Consider the following 17,820-nt stretch of genomic DNA (forward strand, 5'->3'; position numbering starts at 1 on the left):
TCAGCTATGCTAAATAGCAGAAGCTTTACTCACAATAAGTGTCAATGGTTTAACTTGCAAATAAAGACCTTAAAAGTCATCACTCCTGTCCTTACAATAAGAGCATGTTGGACAAAATAAAAATCCTAATAACTTTTCTTGAACACATCAGGGATTTAAAGTTGCAGGGAAAACCATCACCTCAAAATACTAAAAGAGAAGTATATCCAGAGAGCCACATTTGAAATATGTTTACTTGCAGCAGAAGATGCTGGAACCATAACCTGGTAGGAACCCTTAAGTGGTAATTTGGATGAACTGTTGGAGCCTGAATGTGGGCTAGTGTGAGAGTAAGAAAACTACTAGGGAATGCAGTATTAGAAGACCCCTCGCACACCACATACATACACACACACACACAATTTCATGGGTTTTACTACCAGGAACACCTCCTCCTTGTGGTTCTGATGGGAGAATGGAAGAATAATCACTGTAAAATGTGCCCAGTTCCCTCTCCATAACACAGCCCTACTCTCCAGTTAAGAAACTTTTCCAGAGCCTTATCCCAGACGGACTACTGGACATTCCTCCTGCTCTAGCCCCCTTTAGCCTTCCTATCTCACGTAAGTGGCAAAAACAGAGTTAACGTGCCTCAGGGCTTCCAGGAATTAGATTGGGAGTTCTGCAGCCATGGAAGGGAAGAATAATGTCTTGGAATTTCCCAAAATTAATGACAGACTTCAAACCACAGATCCAGGAAGCTCAGGGAATATTAAGCAGAATAAACACCAAAAATATCTATATTTAGGCAAACTGTATTCAAACTACAGGAAGACAAAGATAAAATATTTAAAGAAGGCAAGGGTGGAGGGGAAACTTACTTCTAGAGGAAACGGGACAGGAACTACAGTGGACTTCTCATCAAAAAACATGCAAGCAAGAAGTGAATGGGATGAACTATTTAAAGTATTTTTTTTTTTTTTTTTTTGCATTACGCGGGCCTCTCACTGTTGTGGCCTCTCCCGCTGCGGAGCACAGGCTCCGGACGCGCAGGCCCAGCGGCCATGGCTCACAGGCCCAGCCGCTCCGCGGCATGTGGGATCCTCCTGGACCGGGGCACGAACCCGTGTCCCCTGCATCGGCAGGCAGACTCCCAACCACTGCGCCACCAGGGAAGCCCCTATTTAAAGTATTTTTAAAAGAAAACCAACCTAAACTTCTATATCCAGCAAAATTACCTATCAAAAACAAAAGAAATATAGACTTTTTCAGAAAAACAAAATCTGAGGTAATTCATTGCTGTCACATCTGCTCTGCAAAAAAATGTTAAAGCAAGTTTTGAGGCCAGAAGGAAAATGATATAAGTCAAATATTGGGTCCAGGTAAAGAAAAGAAAAGCATTGGAGAAAGAATAAACGAGAGTAAAATAAAATTTTTATTTCTCTTATTGTTAACTAATCTAAAAGATAAGTAATTATCTAATTAATGATTAGGTTCTCAGTGATGTCAGCATCACAGTGGCATAAGATTTTTAGGTGATGGTTTTCTCTGAAACTTTATTTATTTATTTATTTTTTGTGGTAAGTGGGCCTCTCACTGTTGTGGCCTCTCCTGTTGCGGAGCACAGGCTCCGGACGCGCAGGCTCAGCGGCCATGGCTCACAGGCCCAGCTGCTCTGCAGCATGTGGGATCTTCCCGGACCGGGGCTCGAACCCATGTCCCCTGCATCGGCAGGCAGACTCTCAACCACTGCACCACCAAGGAAGCCCCTCTGCAACTTTAAATCCCTAATGGGTTCAAGAAAAGTCATTAGAACTTTTATTTGAAGCAACATGCTCTTTGTCCCCATTTTTAACGACTAACTAGGCATCCGTTCACGAACAGAAGTGCTTCTGTGGGAGCTGTGGGACCCAGCACCATAAGCCGACAGACCAGGGAGGAATCTTGCCCACCTGTGCATCCAGTAGTAGACAGGTAGGCCTCCATTCAGGTTATGGAACGAGGAGGAACTGGCAAACCCAGCCCAACCCTTCTCACCCACAGTCAGGGAAATTTTGAAGAGTGCTGACTTAAGAAGATACTTACGGATGAGAGAGATTTTGTAGAAGTCCATCCTTCTAGAGGGAATATTCCAGCATGCCACTGGAACCATATATATATACATGAGTCTGGACACATTTGGAGAAGTTAAGAGGAACTTTGCCAGCACAGCCTCCCGCAGGGTGACAAAGCACATGGCTGAATTAGCCAGCAGCAACCTCTCCTGAGAGGGAAAGGAAAGTGGTGAGTGAGTGCCCAGCTAACCAACCTGTGCAGGATGCTGCTGGAGGAACATGTTTCTCTCCAGCAGCACCCAGAACACTGAGGTAGGAACTCCATGGCTGGGGGCAGGGGCATTTTGGAAAAGAAGCAGATGAGAAGATCAAAAGGCATTAAAGAGATGCAGTTCTTGCTGATTGCACTCAGGACTTCAGCAGGAAGTACACCCACAAGCCTCTGAGAGAACCTCCCCCGAGGACCCCTCCCCACCAGGTCTGCAGGCACACCCAACACACAAAGTGCCAAACCTACACCTCCTCCCACTCTGCAGCTGGCTACTTGGGCACACTCCCTAGTGCAGCAGTGAGAGACAGCACCTGTAACACAGTGCTTTCAGAAAAACACACCAGGTCTGTGGGCAAGAGAGGAACCACAGATTTAAGCTATAGCTTCACTTTCTGGGAAACAAAAGAAAGGTTTCCAACAGCTAGCCTGGTGAGTTGAAAGAAACAAAGACATAAAAATTTAAGAATTCCTCCACAAGAGGGAGCAATAAGTGTGGAGCAGGTGTATCCATACAAGGTTGGAGAAAATTCCAGATATAATAGGACAATTAACAGTTAATTATTAAAGGCAACTAATGATTTGACAATCCACCACAGAGTTTTTCCTAAATTTAGCATCTGTATACTGAGTTATCCATCTTTCATTTCTAGCTTATTTCCTGTCTTCTTCTATTATACAGACTATAAAAACGAAAACTCCATTTCCAGCCTTTCTGTGTACATGAGACACAATTCTGGCTAATGAGATGTACACAGACATCTGCTAGCCCTACCTCTTCTGCTTCCTTTTTTTCCTGCCTGAAGTATGAACCCAGGATAGGAAACTACAGCAGTCATCTGGCAACCATAAATTAGCATAAAAACAACAGCCCTTGTGTTAAAAATCATAGAACAGAAAAAGTGGAAAGGACCCTGGAGTTCCACCACCAGCCCCAGACTATCTATCCCCAAACATCCTGTGATATAGCAGAGCAAGGGTCTACTTGTTTAAGTCAGTCTTTGTCAGATTTTCTCTTATCACAGAAAAACTTTCTAAGTGATGCACTGAGCCCGGTAAAACCTAAAAGGTAAAACGTCAGAGTGATGGATTGTACCCTCGAAAGAATTTAAACTTTCTGAATATCAGAAGATGCCATAAAGTCAAAAGATGAGTGAAAAGTCTGAGAAAAAAAATAATCAACAACCAACACAAGCTTAAGAACCTAAAAATATATAAAAGCACTCATACAAATAAAAAACAATTGCAAACAGCCAAGTAAAAAAATGAAAAAGAATATGACCAAGAACACTCACAGGAGAAATACAAGTGGACAAGATATGTTTGTCTGTTTTGCTTACTGCTGTATTTCTGGTGTTAGCACAGGATGGGCAACTAATAATGGTTTAAAAAAATGAGAAGTAAATGGAAGCAGTGGAAAGAATTGTCCACATTATTTGTAAGCTAGGGGAAAAAACAAGTTTTAAAAATGAGGTATTTTCTCCCATCCAATTACCTTTCCTTCACAATATATAGAAAATAAATATGAGATGTATCATAGACACGAAGTTTAAGTATAAAACAACATAGTTTCTAGAAGAAACATTGTAGAATATCTTCATGAACCTGAGAGAAACAAAGATAAAGTACTAACCATATAAGAAAAATTGATAAATTGAGATTCATTAAACTTAAGAACGTTCATTCATCAAAAACATGATTAAGTGAGAAAAACAGGTAAGCCACAGGCTGGGAGAAGATATTTGTAATACATATTCTAACACAGTATTTATAGCCACGACATAAAAGAACTCCCATGAATTAACAAGGAAAAGACAAATAACTCAACATAAAAATGTTTAAACATAAGCACAAAAGAGAATTTCTAACTGGCCAATGGGTGTATGAAAAGGTACTCAATATTGGTACTGATCAGGAAAGTGCAAATTTAAACCACAATGAGATACCTCTACAAACAGAGTGCCCCAAATTTAAAAAGACTGACAACCGCGTAAGATGATGAGAAAGTAGAACAATTAGAACAATTGTTTGACAGCACCAACTAAAGCCAGAAGCATGTATACCCTATGACCTGGCAATTCTGCTCATATATACACAAGAGAAATTAGTATGTCCACCAAAAGACATGTTCATAGAAGTTTTGTTTATAATAGCCAAAAACTTGAAACAACTGAAATATTCATCAATAATAGCAAGCATTTTAAAATTATAATATATTCATACTATAGAGTATAATGAAATATTATGGAACAATAAAATAGGAAAAAAAACTATGAATTCAAGCAACCATGTGGACAAATCTCACAGATATAATGCTGAGTAAGAAATCCAGGCACAAATGTCAATATATAGTAAGACTCTATACAAAGTTCAAGGACATCCAAAACTAACCTCTGGTGATAAAAGTCAGAATAGTGGTTACTTTTGTGAGGGTCAGTGTGGAAGAAGGAAAGGGGATATCAACTCAAAAGCTATATGATGCAGCTTTCTGGACTGTGGAAGTATTCTGTACTTTAATTTGGATGATGGTTACAGGATATATGAAAATTTTTTCCTTGATCTGTACACTTAAGATTTGTGTATTTTATACACTATGTTGTGTATATTTTAGACTAATAAAAAGAATAATCAATAATGAAATAATATTATTATTTTCATTTTAAAATGCATATAATATAATACTCTTAAAATCAAAATAAATATTCCTTAGAAAATTAAACTGCACACATAGCTCCAGGATTATAAAAAGAAGAACATTTGTGTTCCAAAGATATGGACTGCAGAATTATTTCTTAGCAGCCAAGTGACTTTGAGAAAGCCACTCACTTCTCTTTGTCCTAACTTCTATACCTATGCAGTGAGGTAATAAATCTAGCACTGACATTGTGCAAATCAGGCAGGATAATGGGTATGGCAGTGTTTTGTATATTCTAAAACCTTATTAACATATATTTTTGTTGTTGCTTATGCATTTCAGAAGTTCACCACTGACCAAACAAGCAGAGCAGTAAAACAGATTCTGGTTTTCAACATGAAATGTTATCTTAGTCTTTCTTTAAAGGAATTATAACAGGTGATTTCTAATACTTCTCCATATTTAAATGTTATAAAGCAGGAAATAAGCCCCATATAAAGTCATATATTATTACTGGCATAAATTCTGTCTTTAGTCCACATATTAAAGTGTGAGCTATTTGAGGAAAGGAACTGTATTTTATTAATATTATATTTCCCAAAATACCTAACACAGTGCCTGGAATTCAATCAGACCTCAGTTAATTGTTGGATGATGAATAAAAGAATTTGTTAAAATGAATGAACCACTTCTATCTGCCTTTGACTTTTAATTAATCTACATGTTCTCAGATATCTTTCTAACTCCACCTTTATTTTTCAAATTACTTTTTACTCTATCTTCCTTTTTCTTTAAGGCACTCTTGCCCTTCTCATTTTCACAATTAACTTAAATCAGCTAGGACCATTTAGGATGCTTGTCTGTTTAATTTTTCTTAAGACTGCTTAGCAATATCACTAAGACTTCAAGAGCTTCTTTCAAAATATCTCCATAAAAATACTGAGTTAGAAATTCAGCACCAATTTAAAAGAAAACAAACTTAGCTTTTTCCCATAAAATTATCCTTCGTTTATGTTATGAAGTCAAACACTGACCTTATGAACAATGAAGTCTGGTAAGGCCAGTCTGGGTAAGGGTTTAGGGTCTGGTATTATAATAAGGAAGAATGAATCTGACTCCATATTGGATCTGTTCCTTCTACTTCAACCTTTGTACTTTGTTGCCTGTGCCTAGTCATGGCTGGTCTGCACCTTTTGTAAAAGAATTCTGCCTGTAGCCTGAAATATAGAGGATAGCCTATTCTCAGGGCTCTGACGTTTAAGAGTCCATTCATATAGAGGTAAGTTGCAGAACAGAGAATAATATTTGTCTTGTTGGAGGTTTACAGAACATCGTGACCTTACCTACAAAAGCAGCTGTAAGAACACAGGATTCCAACACCAAGAAGTTTGCAACAACTAACTACATCCCTTCCTCACCTTGCCTTTAAAAATGCCTTGCTGAAACCCTTCGAGGAGTCTGGGAGTTTGGGGGCACTAGCCACCCATCTCCTTGTATGGCCCTGCAATAACCCTTTCTCTGCTCCAAACTCCAACATCTTGGTTTGTTTGGCCTGACTGTGCATCAGGCACATGACCTTGCATTTGGTAATAGTATGTTGAGTTCATCAAAGTACACACTTGAGATTCACTTTAATACCTCTTGAAGTAAACACCTATTGAACCAAAACACTTATTAGTGATGAGCTGGCTTCCTTCAAGTAACCTGGTTGGATTACAGGTTCCAACAGACTAGGCTTACATCTTTGATTTCTCTTTCATTCTCCTCCACATGCCCACACACACCTGCAGATACACATACTCTACTTTGTGTATCTATACATATGATGCTGGGCACAAGGTGGGTGAATGCTTCTTGACTTTTCTGCTGCCCTCTCATTTTTTTAAAATAAGTTTACTTATTTATTTATTTTTGGCTGCGTTGGGTCTTCATGGCCACACGTGGGCTTTCTCTAGTTGTGGCAAGTGGGGGCTACTCCTCATTGCCGTGTGAGGGTTTCTCATTGTGGTGGCTTGTCTTGTTGCGAAGCACGGGCTCTAGGTGTACAGGCTTCAGTAGTTGTGGTACACAGGCTCAGTAGTTGTGGCTCACGGGTTCTAGAGCACAGGTTCAGTAGTTGTGGCACACAGGCTTGGCTGTTCTGTGGCATGTGGGATCTTCCCAGACCAGGTCCCAAATCTGTGTCCCCTGCACTGGCAGGCGGACTCTTAACCACTGGGACATCAGGGAAGTCCCTGGCTTCTCATTTAATGCTGTGCAGCTCAACTTAGCTTTCTGTTACTTACAAAGAATTATCCTTATTTTAAAGTTTCTATGGCTCTATTGCACATGCTTATTTTGGTAAAATACCCCTTGAGATAAAAAAAAATCTTTGTGGATACTGCTGATGTTAACAAGGAGGTGGATATTTTCAAAGCCAAAATTTTAGGTGTGTTGGTGGTATATCCACATGAATTTAATCTTCGAGTTTTACGGATACCTTTTCATAAATGGGTTTGGAAATGACCCCAGAAAGAAGAAACAAAAGTTGCGTGTAGATATCATCCCATGCTAAATGAGAAGCTTGGATTACATGATCTCTAAGCAACAATCCAACTTCAATAATGTACCAGTCTAGATAGCATAGCTGTGAACTGATGACTTATTTTATTCTGGAAGAGAGTATGGAAGGGAAGGAAATGTTTATTGATGCAAGCAGATCTTTTTACAAGCCAGGGCAATGGAAAGACCAAAGATTGTCCATGTTAGATGCTGTGCCAACTCATTCTATATAAAAAATTTAACTTTTCGTTGGTGTAAAAAGGAGACATTTTATAACAAGAGAAAATGTCTTTGAAGTTATAGTCCTTAATTTTTAAGTAGAAAGTTAAAAATTCTATTTCCAATATTCTTAATCTAGCTGATTTCTTCACTTAAGCAACTCAAGGCTCATTTGGTTACAAATGAGTAACAGAAAATAGTGTCAAACATATTCTCTAACTAAGAACATAATTTTTATTTCAAGAAAGGTAGAGAGTTATGCAATTTTTTAAAAAGCACACCACATAATTTCCAAAATGACTGCCTCTATAGTTGTTTAACCCCATTAATAGTAAGCATCAAGCACAAAATAAATCACAAGATGCTTTTGAGCATTGTAAATCTGTTCTAATGATCTGGCATATTACAAATGAAGGTGATTAAACTTGAAAAACTGCTATAAACTTCCTGAAGGTTAATGGAAAGTTAACAGCCACTTTGTCTTCCTGCTTGTGCGCTGGGCAAAATTAAATTCACAGAAGAGTCTAGGATCCCTTTAAATTCCAGCTAGTTATATTCTAGGAAGGCATACGGATGCTTGAACCCCTCCTATCCTGTCAACCTCCCTTCCCCCAAGCCTTTGATGTGCTCCCAGCAATAAAGGTTTAGAAGTTCTCAGGCTGCTTCGTGCTACCCCTCCCCCAAGCATCTGACTTGTTTGTGCCTTTCTTTCCCTGCGATTTCACTGTGTGTTTAGCCCTCCCAGAGCAGCAGTTTCCTTAGCAACAGGCTTGCCCTTTTAGAGGCTCAAATGATGACAGCGGTTTATGGGCCTGCGTTCTCCCAGGCCTCCTTGCTGCCTCGCTCCTCTGTCTCCCTCATGAATGCTCAAAGGTCAAAAAGTAAAGTCCGTGTTGTTTCACTCTTTTCAAACAAAGGGCAGGAAGCTACAACAGGTTGGGAAAACATTTTCACTAGGATATCTCATGTACAGGTCATATTCTAAGGTTTAGATGAAAAATAACTATTTTCTCCGCACATGAGGACAGAGAGGTGGCAACAGAGATTACAAAGGATCGAACTGGAGGGCTGGCTTCGTGGGGAGATACAGATTGGGAACACAGGATGAGTTTGTGGGAAAACAAGGTAATCTGTTTCCCCCTTTCTCTTGATCTTAGAGTCACAGAAATAGAAGGAATACTGGGGACCAGTGCAAGACCTGGTTCAGAATCGGTTCTGCAATTTGGGGCTTTGTGCCTTAGGCTCTGAACGTTTTTATTTAAAATTCACCTTTTGGGTATGAATTTTGGATATTTAAAAACTATAATAAAAGAAACACTCAATGAGCCATTTACTGAATTTTAATAAAAAGCCTGGAGACCATTATGGGCCGTTAGATCAATACTATATTTCTTTTTAGAGAATTTGTAATTTATTCACATAGTCATCAAATATTCATTAAGGGCCTACTACATGCCAAGGAATCTTCTAAGCTTTGGGGAACATCACTGACCAACAAAGACTTTTAATGTTTTTGTTTCTTTCCTTAATAATATATTTCAATTTATATTTTTGCAAATGTGTCAAGATTGCAGCTTTGTACTTGTCTTAAAAAATCACAGATGGAATTGTTCAGGTGGGAACACCGCTAACTTCCCTGTGCTTATAACCCAGGCAAATGGCAGGGAGGCTTCTTTCCACTTGCTCGGTAGTCATTCCTGCCCATAGTAGTGGACCGAATCAGGTGAGCAATAACCAATCTTCTCAATTATTTTCATGATGCCATTCTCCATTCACAGACTGGTGATTTCTAAATCTCCACCTGGATCCTTGAGTTCTACGCCCATGTACCCTAATCTTTACTAGACACCTCCACTTGGGTGTCCCACAGGAACCTTGAATTTAACCTGCCCCAAACTGCACCTTCTTTTCTGATCTGTGCTTTCTCCTGGGGTCACCATGCCGATAAACTGTACCATTATTCACTCACTGTACCAACACTGAAACCTAAAGTCATCCTGAATTCTTCTCTCTGCCCCATCTCCAATGTATCACCGCTTCCTGTAGATTCTACTTCTTCAAGCTTTCTCGTATTTGTCCACTTCCCCTCATTTGGCCATGCTGCAACCCCTAATTGGTCATCCTGCCTCCCTTCTGGCCTTCTCTCCCCAGTCCATGCTTCAGCTGAAGCTAAATGAGGCTTATAAAAAGCAGATCTGATTATGCCCTCCCCTGTGCTTACAGTCCTGAGGTGACTCCCTACTCCCCTCAGGACAAATATCTTAATTTGACTTAAAGGACTTCATGGTCATCACCCTCTGTCATTAAATCATACTCACTACTTGAACTTTTCTTAATACCCCATGGACTTCTTATGGGGCCCTTATATATGCTGTTTCTTTGCCTTAAAGTCATACATATCTCATCCACCACTCCTGTGTTCTTTAGATTTCCAGGTGAGCTTCCTCCGAGATGTATTCCCTGACCTACAAAAACTAGATTGAACATGGTCCCCATGTGCGCTAAAGAACAACTACTAACTACCTACGTCACATCGATAATATACCATTTCGCCCACCAGACTGGAAATTACTTGGAGGCAAGGAACATGTATCTTGTTCACCCGTGAATCCCTAGCACCTAACTGATATTTTTAGCATAAAATTTGTTGATTGATTTGTTGATTGAATGAATTAATGCATTCTAGATGTTTAGACTTGTTAATTTGACTTGAATGAGATTGAGCTCATGGATTATTCCCATATGAGCTTCTCAGCATTGAATTCTTTAAATAAAGGACAAATCTAAAAAAAAAAAAAAACTTCGCTTTCATACCTAGTCTTATAGAGAAACTGGCATCTTGAAGAACTTAGTTACTGTTGTTATTTGTGTCTTCCAAATTCACTTCATTTGAGGTAAGTTTGCAGATCAATCATAACAACTAAGAGTAACCTGAATGAAGTGTTTAAGGAAACAGAAGGAAGAGAGTTTTTTAGACTCCAAAAGGGAAAGGCTTAAATAGTTAGATGTTAGTTAATACAGAGCTAAATATGTTCACTTTTTGGTTAAATGGTATATTTCACTACACAGTTTTTATATCCTGAGAAAGGAATTCTTTCCAATCTGCAGAAAATATAATGAGATAATAAACTTTTTAAATTAAATTCAAGAAAATACTTATCCCCTGAGTGTCTTGGTACCTATGTCATGTACAATAGCTTCAGCTAGTTTTTCAAAATATACCCAAACCATTCAATAAAATATTCTTATACTGTCCTTCAATAGATGTCAATGACACAAAAATGCATTACAGTGCAAACCTTATGGTACCTGGATAAAGAAACATGATTCAAATGTGTGACAGCAGAATGAGAATAGAGTGACAATAAATAATTCTAACTCATCATTTAGGGGAAAGCAAGGTAAGCTAGCTCTTTATTTCACCCAATATAACATAAACATTCTAGATGTATAAAAGATTAAACTTCAAGAGAGAGAAAGAAGAATTGAAAAAATATAAGTGAATATATACTCAGTGGTTTTGATTTGATTACATAAAATAACATGTTTGTTTAGATTTTTTGAGTTTTTTTAAAATTCAGGACATCAAAAAATGTGAATGAGGAGTGAAAACTCAACATCATCTTGAAAAAATATTTGCAACATAAATACTGGTCACAAGATTAAGTAAAGAACTCTAGCACATCAACTTTGAAAAATGAGAAATGAAAACTAAGCAAACCAGAAACAGAACTCTGAAAATCAAACACTGAAACAAGCTAACCATTCATGGCTTTAAGTTCTACCATAGTCCAAAAGGGAATATAAAAGCGACTCTAGGTACCTCAAACTGAGAGCATTTAATACACGAAATTGGTTGCATAATGATGGAAGAGTTGAAAAGCCAAAGGAGGGATGGTGACATAATGAAGACATTGTAACCCAGTCAACCGTTGTAACCACCCTTAGGATCGGAGGGACTCAGGGCAGAGACAGTATTACCATAACCGATAAGCCGGGGCTGCCTTGGGAAAGTGGTATCACAAGAAAACTGCCTGGTAATAGCTCAGACCACAGAGATGGAGAGGACTACTCCTTCCCTCAAGCTGTACTTATTTCAAGTTCTCAGACGTGTTATGATCTCTATTCTCTGGAACCGTTTCTCTGCCTAGAACTCTTCCACCCTCTGACAGTTCTGGCTAACTCCTAATCAATCTTCAGGAGTCTGCTCAACTCAACGTTCACTCTTTCCAGGACACCTTCCTTCATTCTCTGGCCCAAATAAACTCTCTCTGTAAATACTTCATGTTAATCCTCTATTGCAACACTTACTTAATATTATTGTAATTATAATGGAATTGTCCACCTGCCTGGACAGACAGTAAGCTGCATATGAACACAAACTTTAAAACTTTGATTTGTCTTGTTCCGTGCTGTATGCTTAGTGCATAAAGCAATGTGGCACACAGCATGGGGATCAAAAAATAATGATTAGTCAAATGAATTTTCAGTAACAGAGATCTGATGCATTCTCAATTTTGCTTTGAAAACTCACTCTTACACTCAATCCATATGGATCGGGTATATCTGACTCTATTGCTCACCACTGAAGGAGCACATACATTTTCAGGTGTGGCCAATCAATTCCATCATCCTGACTAAAGTGGGAATGATCAAATAACCACATTGGCTCAAATGGACTCAATCTCGGGACTTCCTCTGAGTTAATACTTGAGAGATGTTCTTCTGCTGAGATTGCTGAGCTGAAAGATGTAATCCTGGAGCTGATGACAACTATTTTGCCACCAAGAGTGTAGAATCTGCACCAAATAAGAAATAGAGCAGGGGCTTCCGGGAAGATGGCGGAAGAGTAAGACGTGGAGATCACCTTCCTCCCCCCAGATACACCAGAAATACATCTACACGTGGAACAACTCCTACAGAACACCTACTGAACGCTGGCAGAAGACCTCAGACCTCCCAAAAGTCAACAAACCCCTCACGTACCTGAGTAGGGCAAAAGAAAAAAGAATAAACAGAAACAAAAGGATAGGGACGGGACCTGCACCAGTGGGAGGGAGCTGTGAAGGAGGAAAGGTTTCCAAACACTAGGAAGCCCCTTCGCGGTCGGAGACTGCGGGTGGCAGAGAGGGAAAGCTTCGGAGCCGCGGAGAGCACAGCAACAGGGGTGCGGAGGGCAAAGCGGAGAGATGCCCGCACAGAGTATCAGGGCCGACCAACACTCACCAGTCCGAGAGGCTTCTCTGCTCACCCGCCGGGGCGGGCGGGGCCTGGAGTCGAGGCTCGGGCTTCGGTCGGAGCACCGGGAGAGAACTGGGGTTGGCGGCGTGAATACAGCCTGCAGGGGTTAGTGCGCCACGGCTAGCCGGGAGGGAGTCCGGGGAAAAATCTGGACCTGCCGAAGTGGCAAGAGACTTTTTCTTCCCTCTTTGTTTCCTGCTACGCGAGGAGAGGGGATTCAGAGCGCTGCTTAAAGGAGCTCCAGAGAAGGGCGTCAGCCTCGGCTAAAAGCGCGGACCCCAGAGACGGACATGAGACGCTAAGGCTGCTGCTGCCGCCACCAAGAAGCCTGTGTGCGAGCACAGGTCACTCTCCACAACCCCCTTCCAGGGAGCCTGTGCAGCCCGCCACTACCAGGGTCCCAGGATCCAGGGAGAACTCCCCCGGAAGAACGCACAGCGCGCCTCAGGCTGGTGCAACGTCACGCCGGCCTCTGCCGCCGCAGGCCCGCCCCGCACGCAGTGCCCGCCCCGCACGCAGTGCCCGCCCCGCCCCCCCCCACCCCCACCCCCACCCCCCAGCCTGAGTGAGCCAGAGCCACCGAATCAGCGGCTCCTTTAACCCCATCCTGTCTGAGCGAAGAACAGACGCCCTCCGGCGACCTACACGCAGAGGCGGGGCCAAATCCAAAGCTGAGCCCCTGGGAGCTGTGAGAACAAAGAAGAGAAAGGGAAATCTCTCCCAGCAGCCGCAGAAGCAGCAGAATAAACCTCCACAATCAACTTGATGTCTGTGGAATACATGAATACACAACGAATCAACCCAAATTGAGGAGGTGCACTTTCAGAGCAAGATTTATGCTGTATAGCTTTCCTTCCACCATTTGTCCTAGGGGGTTCTATTCGTCCTTTTTTTTTTTAATTTTCTTTTCTTAATAATTATTCTTTTATTTTAATAACTTTATTATATTATAATCTTTATTTATTTTACTTTATCTTCTTTCTTTCTTTTTTTCCTTCCTTCCCTCCTTCCTTCCTCCTTCCTCCCTCCCTCGCTCCCTCCTTTCTTTCTTTCTTTCTTTCTTTCTTTCTTACTTTCTACTTCTACTAATTCTTTCTTTCTACTTTTTCTCCCTTTTATTCTGAGCCATGTGGATGAAAGGCTCTTGGTGCTGCAGCCAGGAGTCAGTGCTGTGCCCCTGAGGTGGGACAGCGAACTTCAGGACACTGAAGAGATACATTCAAGAGACCTCCCAGCTCCACATAATATCAAACTGCGAAAATCTCCCAGAGATCTCCATCTCAACACCAGCACCCAGCTTCACTCAACCAGCAAGATACAGTGCTGGACATCCTATGCCAAACAACTAGCAAGACAGGAACACGACCCCACCCATTAGCAGAGAGGCTGCCTAAAATCATAATAACTCCACAGACACCCCAAAACACACCACCAGACATGGAGCTGCCCAGCAGAAAGACAAGATCCAGCCTCATCCACCGGAACACAGGCACTAGTCTCCTCCACCAGGAAGCCTACACAGCCCACTGAACCAACCTTAGCCACTGGGGACAGACACCAAAAACAAGGGGAACTATGAACCTGCAGCCTGCAAAAGGGAGACCCAAAACACAGTAAGATAAGCAAAATGAGAAGACAGAGAAACACACAGCAGATGAAGGAGCAAGATAAAAACCCACCAGACCTAACCAATGAAGAGGAAATAGGCAGTCTACCTGAAAAAGAATTCAGAATAATGATGGTAAATATGATCCAAAATCTTGGAAATAGAATGGACAAAATGCAAGAAACATTTAACAAGGACCTAGAAGAACTAAAGATGAAACAAACAACGATGAACAACACAATAAATGAAATTAAAAATACTCTAGATGGGATCAATAGCAGAATAACTGAGGCAGAAGAACAGGTAAGTGACCTGGAAGATAATATAGTGGAAATAACTACTGCAGAGCAGAATAAAGAAAAAAGAATGAAAAGAACTGAGGACAGTCTCAGAGACCTCTGGGACAACATTAAACACACCAACATTTGAATTATAGGGGTTCCAGAAGAAGAAGAGAAAAAGAAAGGGACTGAGAAGATATTTGAAGAGATTATAGTTGAAAACTTCCCTAATATGGGAAAGGAAATAGTTAATTAAGTCCAGGAAGCACAGAGAGTCCCATAGAGGATAAATCCAAGGAGAGATATGCCAAGACACACATTAATCAAACTGTCAAAAATTAAATACAAAGAAAACATATTAAAAGCAGCAAGGGAAAAACAACACACAAGGGAATCCCCATAAGGTTACCAGCTGATCTTTCAGCAGAAACTCTGCAACCCAGAAGGGACTGACAGGACATATTTAAAGTGATGAAGGAGAAACACCTGCAACCAAGATTACTCTACCCAGCAAGGATCTCATTCAGATTTGATGGAGAAATTAAAACCTTTACAAACAAGGAAAAGCTGAGAGAGCTCAGCACCACCAAACAAGCTTTAAAACAACTGCTAAAGGAACTTCTCTAGGCAAGAACCACAAGAGAAGGAAAAGACCTACAATAACGAACCCAAAGCAATAAAGAAAATGGGAATAGGAACATACATATTGATAATTACCTTAAATGTAAATGGACTAAATGCTCCCACCAAAAGATACAGATTGGCTGAATGGATACAAAAACAAGACCCTATATTTGCTGCCTACAAGAGACCCACTTCAGACCTAGAGACACATACAGACTGAAAGTAAGGGGATGGAAAAAGATATTTCATGCAAATGGAAATCAAAAGAAAGCTGAAGTAGCAATTCTCATATCAGACAAAATAGACTTTAAAATAAAGACTATTAGAAGAGACAAAGAAGGACACTACATAATGATCAAGGGATTGATCCAAGAAGAAGATGTAAGAATTGTAAATATTTATGCACCCAACATAGGAGCACCTAAGTGCATAAGGCAAATACTAACAGCCATAAAAGGGGAAATCGACAGTAACACATTCATAGTAGGGGACTTTAACACCCCACTTTCACCAATGGACAGATCATCCAAAATGAAAATAAATAAGGAAACACACGCTTTATATGATACATTAAACGAGATGGACTTAATTGATATTTATAGGACATTCCATCCAAAAACAACAGAATACACATTTTTCTCAAGTGCTCAAGGAACATTCTCCAGGATAGATCATATCGTGGGTCACAAGTCAAGCCGTGGTAAATTTAAGAAAATTGGAATTGTTTCAAGTATCTTTTCCAATTACAGGAAGAGACCTGTAAAAAATACAAACACATGGAGGCTAAACAATACACTACTTAATAACGAAGTGATCACTGAAGAAATCAAAGAGGAAATCAAAAAATACCTAGAAACAAATGACAATGGAGACACAACGACCCAAAATCTATGGGATGCAGCAAAAGCAGTTCTAAGAGGGAAGTTTATAGCAATACAATCCTACCATAAGAAACAGGAAACATCTCGAATAAACAACCTAACCTTGCACCTAAAGCAATTAGAGAAAGAAGAACAACAACAACAAAAAAAAAAACCCAAAGTTAGCAGAAGGAAAGAAATCATAAAAATCAGATCAGAAATAAATGAAAAAGAAATGAAGGAAACGATAGCAAAGATCAATAACACTAAAAGCTGGTTCTTTGAGAAGATGAACAAAATTGATAAACCATTAGCCAGACTCATCAAGAAAAAAAGGGAGAAGACTCAAATCAATAGAATTAGAAATGAAAAAGGAGAAGTAACAACTGACACTTCAGAACTACAAAAGATCATGAGAGATTACTACAAGCAACTCTATGCCAATAAAATGGACAACCTGGAAGAAATGGACAAATTCTTAGAAATGCACAACCTGCCCAGACTGAATCAGGAAGAAATAGAAAAGATGAACAGAACAATCACAAGCACTGAAATTGAAACTGTGATTAAAAATCTTCCAACAAACAAAAGCCCAGGACCAGATGGCTTCACAGGCGAATTCTCTCAAACATTTAGAGAAGAGCTAACACCTATCCTTCTAAAACTCTTCCAAAATATAGCACAGGGAGGAACACTCCCAAACTCATTCTATGAGGCCACCATCACCTTGATACCAAAACCAGACAAGGATGTCACAAAGAAAGAAAACTACAGGCCAATATCACTGATGACCATAGGTGCAAAAATCCTCAACAAAATACTAGCAAACAGAATCCAACAGCCCATTAAAAGGATCATACACCATGATCAAGTGGGGTTTATTCCAGGAATGCAAGGATTCTTCAGTATACGCAAAACAATCAATGTGATAAACCATATTAACAAATTGAAGGAGAAAAACCATATGATCTCAATAGATGCAGAGAAAGCTTTCGACAAAATTCAACACCCATTTATGAAAAAAACCCTGAAGAAAGTAGGCATAGAGGGAACTTTCCTCAACATAATAAAGGCCATATATGACAAACTCACAGCCAACATCGTCCTCAATGGTGAAAAACTGAAAGCATTTCCACTAAGATCAGGAACAAGACAAGGTTGCCCACTCTCACCACTCTTATTCAACATAGTGTTGGAAGTTTTAGCCACAGCAATCAGAGAAGAAAAGGAAATAAAAGGAATCCAAATTGGAAAAGAAGAAGTAAAGCTGTCACTGTTTGCAGATGACATGATACTATACATAGAGAATCCTAAAGATGCTACCAGAAAACTACTAGAGCTAATCAATGAATTTGGTAAAGTAGCAGGATACAAAATTAATGCACAGAAATCTCTGGCATTCCTATACACTAAGGATGAAAAATCTAAAAGTGAAATCAAGAAAACACTCCCATTTACCATTGCAACAAAAAGAATAAAATACCTAGGAATAAACCTACCTAAGGAGACAAA

General features: G+C 40.0%; 1 protein-coding gene across 4 annotated transcripts in view; it reads right to left on the reverse strand.

The window, feature by feature from the left end:
* Window positions 1–17,820, reverse strand: part of ADAM28 (ADAM metallopeptidase domain 28) — a 356,867-nt gene that overhangs the window by 285,387 nt on the left and 53,660 nt on the right. For 2 of the 4 annotated variants that reach the window (XM_079927366.1, XM_079927364.1), the window contains exon 1: window positions 12,923–13,430. The exons of the other annotated variants lie outside the window; for them this stretch is intronic. The gene's annotated coding sequence lies outside the window, so the exon portion shown is untranslated. Of the gene's footprint in view, window positions 1–12,922; window positions 13,431–17,820 lie in introns of those variants that run through there. 4 annotated transcript variants of the gene reach the window in all.

Source organism: Stenella coeruleoalba, assembly GCF_951394435.1.
Source record: "Stenella coeruleoalba genome assembly, chromosome: 7".
NCBI classification, from domain to species: Eukaryota; Metazoa; Chordata; class Mammalia; order Artiodactyla; family Delphinidae; genus Stenella; species Stenella coeruleoalba.